At 38.3% G+C, this 8011-nt stretch overlaps 1 non-coding gene across 1 annotated transcript; it reads left to right on the plus strand.

The window, feature by feature from the left end:
* The first annotated feature begins 7583 nt into the window (after window positions 1-7583).
* Window positions 7584-7690, plus strand: LOC128290992 (small nucleolar RNA R71). Its single transcript, XR_008280770.1, has one exon. It is a non-coding gene; the product is annotated as a small nucleolar RNA R71 (small nucleolar RNA).
* Window positions 7691-8011: the final 321 nt, after the last annotated feature.

The following is an 8011-nucleotide window of genomic DNA, read 5'->3' on the forward strand; positions in this document are numbered from 1 at the left end:
CAAACTCTACCAATGGCAAATATTTCTCCTAACTACATTGAAATTCTAAGACACAATATCTGAGCATATCCTCAAGTATCTGAATAACTCTCTCTGACTGATTGATGTGAATCACGATAAGTTTTAAATTTATGATTGATCATACTTGAAAACTAACTATTGTCATGATAAAGGCAAGCGCACCTATCGAACAGTAGTATAGTTTATAGCAAGACCGGAATGTCGAACCCAAAGGAACTAAAAGTACTAGTATTAACTTTCTTTTTATTATCTATCCTAAAAATAAAGGGGTTAGTTTTATCTAAATTAATTAACTAAACTAAGAATACACAGGAGGAAAGTTGGGGAAATACTTTTGGGAAAAACTGATTGATTTGGACAATACCCAAGGAAAAATCCACGTAGACTTCACTTGTTATTTGACTATGAATCAGACGATTTATTCACTTGACTTGATCCGTAGAAATCCCTAAGTTATATTATTATCTCTCTCGAGACTAACAACATCTAACCCTATGTTGATTAATTGAAATCTCTTTCTAATTAAAACCCCTAGTGTTGCATTAACTCGATCTATGGATTCCCTTATTAGGTTTCACCCTAATCCGGCAAAATTTTGTCGCCTTATGTCTAGGGGTGTAATCAACTCCGCTTTATTATGCTAGATCTACTCTTAGACAGGGACTTTTGCTCCTCTGAATAAACACATAAATACTTGAATCAATATCCTAGAATATTAAAGCAAGAATTAAGAACTCATAATTAAGAACAAGTCAATTATTTATCATATAATTCAAAAAATAATAACAAGATCCGTCTTAGGTTTCATTACCCTTAGGTATTTAAGGGATTTAGTTCATAAGTATAAAATAAAACATCTTAGAAGAATAATGACAACAAAACATAAAGAAACCCAAAAATCTCGAAGGAAATTGAAGGGAAATCTTCAGTCTTGAAAGGGGATCCAGCTTCTGAGATCGATCAATCAGCTTTCTTCGAATAATCCCTTGCCTTCTACTCTATATGTTCTTTCTAGGTATCTCCTGGGGTGTTTATATAGGCTTTAGAATGCTTCAAAACCCTCAAGAGTGGCCTTTTTAGAATAGAACTAGACTTGGGCTCAACAGGGACACGCCAGTGTGAGGTGGCTTAGGCCGTGTTACAATCTGGTAAATAGACACGGGTGTGTGAATTACCCATGTGAGGAAGTCTAGGCCGTGTTGATTTCCTACGTTGACTCATTTTCTTTGTTTTTTGGCCCATTTCTCGCTGTTTTTACTCTCCTATGCTCACCTAAGTATAAAACATGAAATTAAAGGATTAGGAGCATCGAATTCACCAAATCTAAGGATAATTCTTCCAAAAATGTGCTAAGCATGGGATAAAAATATGTATAAATTACGATTTATCAAATACCTCCACACTGTAGTGTTTGCTTATCCTCAAGCAAAATCCTCAACTCACAATTAAAATAAATTCTTCTCAACTTATAATTCCTATCAATAGTATCTCAAAATAATCCATAAGTAATCATACATTGAAAATTCAACTCGAAGAACATCAAAGATTCAAACATTCCAGGTTGATCATTTTATCACGAAAACATAGGTGTCTCCCCTCATCTAAGTAATCACCTTTGATTCAAATTATCACAGAGTTTCACATCCTCACTAAAGATTCACTCAAATCATCGAGGTGTTTAAGGACAAGGTATTTAGCACTCAACAATCAATATGAAAAGTTATTACCATAGGCTTGCGCAAAAATTAAATCTCCACCACTATAAATTGAGATAATTCATCAATCAAAAGGTCTTTAGAGGGTTGTAACGTGGCTTTCGTTAGGGGGTGTGGTCACAAGTTGAAAGAAAGGGTAAGAATCGAGATTGAATTGAAAAATTACCTAACTAGAAAAATACTAAAACTTGATAAATTACATTCCTAATTAGAATATCCTAGAATTGAGCTTTTATTCATGGGATATGGAATTAAATACTTAAGCTCAAAAATAAAAAAGTTACTACTAATATGTATGTAGTTTTTTTTTTTTTTAAAGAACAAGTCAAATTAACATGGAATTTTGCTAACTACCAAAAATAAAACATAGCTAAGCAATTTATTCAAATCAAATCTCGAAAAAAATAGGGATCAAATGAGGGGATTTCAACAATAATGGGTTATGGGTTAATATTGATGGTAAATCAATGAATAGCTTGTTAGGCTCAAGGGGAATCACTAAGGGTTAATTATGAAGGTAGACTTTTATCATCTTGACATTTCAAATCCAATAGTGTGGTCTTGACATGCATAATCAAGCATGTTCTAGAATAACAATTTGATATTGACGCACTTAAAGCAACAATAGAAGTGAGCATGAAAGAAATAATATATGCTTTAAAGGCTTAAGATCTAACGATAATTATGGCTTTTTGATGTTAACCCTGTGAATTTCGACTCAAGATAATACCTAAACTTGGGGAAACAACCTAAAAAAATTTTAATTCTCAAAAATCAACTTTATCATACTTGATTCTCTAATTTCTTAAAGTCTAAAAATCAATGCATAAATGCCTATGTTTTAATTCAAGATATATCAATAAAAATCATAAATTAATCAAAATTCATTTTAATAATGATATGAGAAGATTATTTGAGAACAAGACGAAATTCATGGATTTTTCTAATAATGATATAAATAACCCCCCTACACTTACAAAGTTTGATTTACTGAAAATATAGATATAAGATCATAAGATAGGGAGAGAAGTGAAACTTACTAAATGTTAAATGGAATCCTTGAGTTGGAGTTATGGAGAGTAATCGGCCAAGGCAAGGATGAGATTGGAGGATGTTACTTCGGTGGTGGTAAAGGTTGGGTTCCACAACCACAGTGTCTAGCGAAGAGGTTATCGTAGTGGTCGGGCAGGGCATGGTAGTCGTGGAGAACTTTTTCTAGTGGAGTTTCAAGTTCCTAGGTAATAGTGAGATTTGGAGCTCTTTATAACTGCAATAGAATCAATAACTCTTTAGGAAATATAAAAAAGCATGATTACTCGTAAAGAAATGCTGAAAATATAAATTGTTTAATATAAATTATAAAACCTAAGGATGAAGTAAAAATAAAATTTAAAAAATAAAATAAAAAGTAGTTTTAAAAAGATAAATGTAAAAACATAAAAATAATAAATAAAAATCTTTAAACATCTTCATCGCTAGATAGTTCGCAAGGTGGGGGCAACAATGAGATATGAAGGTGTTGACAAATCTAATGTAGAGCTGCATCAATGTGATCAAAGCGCTGAAAACATTACTGCTCGAATCGAGTGAGGTACTCAGAAATGTCAGAGAGTGAACCCGCCGCATGAACTGGACGATGAATAGGTGGTGGCTGTGAGGCTGGATCCTCGTGAGGCGGAAGGTCATCATCGGTAATGTCCTTTGGGTCCTCCTGGTCGGTTGAATGGATGAGGCGGTACTGGGGAGGATCAAATCCACGTTGTCGCTCGATCATCCTCATATGTAGCATACTCGAGATGCCTTGTAGGGACATCTAACCGATGAGAGTGAAGGAGGATGCTTGCGCCGTCATGTTGAGGAGTCTGAAGTACCGTGCCAGGCGAGTCACATAAGGGTCGATGGAAATGACTCCCTTCCTATGCCGCTCTGTCTAATAGCGAATGACGAGGGCAATGAAATAGGCGAGGTCGAATACGTGCCAATGTGCCATGCTCCATAAAAAATAGGCATCGTTAGTGTTGACGACACCGGTGTTCTCTCGCCATCCTGTCAGGGTGTGGGCTAGGATAGCGTATAGGTATCTCAGGGATGGGGCGCGAGTCGATACCTTAGAGCGACTCGGGTTATAGGTGGCCAAAGTAGGTACGAGGGCCCTCTAGCAGTTTGAAAGGGAGTAGTAGATGTGGCGATAGAGGCTGGCGAAGTCCTCGTCATCCATGAACTCCTCTATATATAGTCCAGTGCGTCTCCAAACTCAGGCACACTCAGCTGGCAAACTAAACTACTGAGACGGAACTAGACCGTTCCAGGATCATCAAACTCTGTCATAACAACACGAAGATAGAAGGTCGAGCAGAGTTAGAGTGTGAGCTCGAGGTATGTCGGCTCGATGATTTCGAAGAAGAGCCCCCATAATTTAGTAGTTAGGAGAGCCCAGACAGCGACAGCGAGTTGGATCTGCTCTAGCGCGGTCTAATCAATGCAACAGCCAACACCTAGGGGTCGGGCCCATAGTATCTGAAAAAGTTCCTCCTGAGGTCCCAGGGGAAACTGTAGGAATGGGTGTCGGATTACGGTGGTAGGGCCCAAGGATGGTGCTGCTCCTTTTCGCTTCTTTGAGATAGGGACGATAGTCTTCTTGCCTTTTGGGTTCGTCATGGTATCTACAATGAAAAGACGAAGTTAAAAAAATGTATACAAGCATGTTAAAACTAAATAAAAATACTTCACAGGGGTTACTGACTAAAGGGAAAATCTACCAAAAATAATCAAGTCCTAATAGCTATATCCAATCATTATTAGCATTAGGAATACAAAAATAGTGCTAACAAAATACCTAGTGAATGAGTGCATGATAGCATGAAATCTATAGAAACACTAGAATGAATGAATGTACATAATGCATCAACTAAAATGGAAAATTTCTAAATAAGAACAAAGAGCATAAGCATGATTATCATCAGAACCATTCAAATAAAACAAGAAATAACAAGATAATACAGAGAAGAGAATGGACAAACACAGTAATGCTTGTGGGTCGACCACGGGCATAGGCAGTGAAGCCGTGTGGTGCGCAAGCATGAGAAGAGGGGAGAAGGGAGAGAGAGGGGAGAAAAATTGGAAGGAGAAAAGAGAAAGGAGTGGCTGATCAGTGGTAGGAGAAGGGATTTTCGGCAGCTAAGGTTAGGGTTTTTGGGGAAAGGGGTGATGAATAGTGAGGGGTTTATATAGATATTGGGCACACGGCCGTGGGGCACGCTCGTGTGCCCTTATTTTAGCCCGTGTGTTTCGTGATTTTCAAATTTCGACGCATCTGAAATTCGACCCACGCCTGTGCTCTATGGGCATGTTGGTGCACACGGCCGTGTAGCACGACCTTGTCCTACTTTGTTCGCTTCTCCCACGCCCGTGTATATGTGTGCATGCTCGTGCTATTTTGACAGTATCGGCCACGGTTGGTGGGCACGAGCGTGTTGCATGCCCGTATTAATTTGGAAATTTTGACCATGGTTTATAGACACGGGCGTGTCGCACGCCTGTGTTGATTTGACAGAATTGCCCACGGCCAAGTCGCATGGCAGTGGCAATGTATCAAATCCCGTGTTGGGGAAAAATTTTGCTCTGTTCTTACCCAGCCGTATCACACAGTAGTGTCGCCGCCCGAGGTATGCACACGACCGAAGGCATACCCGTGTGCCTGGACGTGTGGATTTGGAAAACCTACGTTCAAGGACTCAATTAATGATTTAGATGTTAAAAACTAAAATTTTAAAGAAATTAACACTGTTAGTGCTCGAGTTGCCTCCTGAGAAGTGCTTATTTATAGTCTAAGCTCGACTTACCTCGATTTCGCATAGTCATGGTGGTTCAAGGAGTTGAAACTCCTTTTTCCTGCTATCAATTGTATCAAAATAAGGTTTAAGTCGAGTACTGTTTACCTTGAAAGTGCTGACTTTGGGATGTGTTACCTCGACTGTACCATACGGGAAAATATTCATTACCGTAAAGGGAGTCACTCTGTCCGTATTGTGCTCTAAAGTAGCAACTCGAGGGTCATTTTCATCTAACAATACTTTGTCCCCAGCTTTATTTTACTTTGTTTCATCCCTATGTTCATCGTGGTGTCGTTTCGATTTTTCGTGTGCTTTTGGTTTCTCCTTGACAGGTGTTCGCCATTCATCTAGTTCATCAACCTAAAGTCTTCGTTCTTCATAGATAGGTCCTTTGTTGTTACTTGAACATGGCTCACGTATGCTCCTCGAACGTGTTTCCTGCAAAGAAGGTTGCACCACATGACTAGTATTAATAGCATGATTTATACAACCACCTTCAATATTTGATGTATTATTCAAATTACGAGCTTGAAGAGTGATTGTTTCATCACCTACACGAAGTGTGAGTTCACCTGTACCAACATCAATAATGGTTCTAGCAGTTGCTAAAAAGGGTCATCCTAAAATCAAAGGCAATTCACTATTCTCTTCTATGTCTAGAACAACAAAGTCTACTCGGAATATAATTTTATCGATTTTAACAAGAACATCTTCAATGATACCCCTAGGAAATCTAATGGTTTTATCGACTCACTGAATGCTCATCCTAGTTTGTTTGGGTTTCCCAAGACCTAGTTGTTTAAACATTTTATAGGGCATGGCATTAATGCTCGCCCCTAAATTAGCCAATGCATTATTCACGTTGAGACTACCAATCAAACAAGGAATCGTAAAACTATCTAGATTTTTCAACTTGTTAGGTAGCTTATTCTGTAGAATGGCTAAGCAAACTATGTTCAACTCTACATGTGACGCCTCATCGAACTTCCATTTATTTACTAAAAGCTCCTTTAAAAATTTAACTACGTTTGGCATCTGCGAAAGAGCTTCAATAAACAGGAAGTTAATGTGTAATTTCTTTAATAGTTTAAGGAATTTACCAAATTGTTCGTCCGTGTGGTCTTTCCTTGTCGCACTGGGGTATGGCACACGAGGTTTGTACTCTCTACTTACCAGTTTTTACTCATTATGGTCCACCTCACCTTTACCTTTACTTGCCACAATTCCTTACCTCAATTCTAGTTCAGGTTCAACTAACCCTTCTTTTTCTCGAGCGATAATTGCATTGAGTTGTTCTCTTGGGTTGGATTCAGTGTTACTTGGCAAGCTACCTTGTGGCTGTTCAAAAATTAATTTGGCAAGTTGGCCTATCTGAGTTTCGAGCCCTTGGATCGACCCTTGTTGATTCTTAAGTGTTGTTTCGGTATTCTGAAAATGAGTCTCTGACACTGAGATAAAATTCGTTAGCATCTCCTCAAGGTTCAGCTTCTTTTCCTGCTAGTAAGGTGGTTGTTGAAAACTTGAGGGATGTTGTGGCCTTTGATTTCCTTGTCCACCTCATGAGAAATTGGGATGGTTCCTCCAACCTGCATTATAAGTGTTACTATATGGGTTATTTTAAGATCTAGAATTGTTACCCATATATTGAACTTGTTCCTCCTCAGTGCTAGGGTTGAAAGATTGATATTCTTTGTGCATTCCTCCTCCATTTGCATCACACCTCATCACTGGATATACCCGAGTAGAACCATATAAACCGTCAATCTTTTTATTCAAAAGTTCTACCTGATTAGATAGCATAGTAACCGCGTCGAGGTTGAAAACACCGGCTACTTTTGTCGGCTTTGTTCTCATGACTTGCCACTGATATTTATTCATTGACATCTCTTCAATAAATTCGTAAGCCTCTTCAGGTGTTTTATTATTGACAGTCCCACCAGCAGCTGCGTCGATCATCTATCTAGTCGAAGGATTCAGTCTATTGTGAAAAGTTTGAACCTGTAGCCAGAGTGGTAACCCATGTTGAGGGCACATTCTTAATAGATCTTTGTATCTCTCCCATGCATCATAGAGGGCTTCTAAATTCATTTTCATAAAAGAAGAAATATCATTCCTTAATTTAGCCGTTTTAGCCGGTGAAAAATATTTAAGTAAAAACTTTTCAGTCATTTGTTCCCAAGTAGTGATTGACCCTCGTGGTAACGAGTTCAACCACTATTTAGCCTTGTTCCTCAATGAAAAGGGAAATAACCGAAGGCGAATGGCATCATCAGAAATGCCATTGATCTTAAATGTGTCACAAAACTCTAGAAAGTTCGCCAAATAAGGGTTTATATCCTCGTCCTGCAAACCATCAAACTGAACAAATTGTTGTATCATTTGAATCATGTTAGGTTTCAGTTCAAAATTATTTGCAGCAACAGTAGGCCTAACTATACTCGA

This window comes from Gossypium arboreum, chromosome 3, assembly GCF_025698485.1.
Source record: "Gossypium arboreum isolate Shixiya-1 chromosome 3, ASM2569848v2, whole genome shotgun sequence".
Lineage (NCBI taxonomy): Eukaryota > Viridiplantae > Streptophyta > Magnoliopsida > Malvales > Malvaceae > Gossypium > Gossypium arboreum.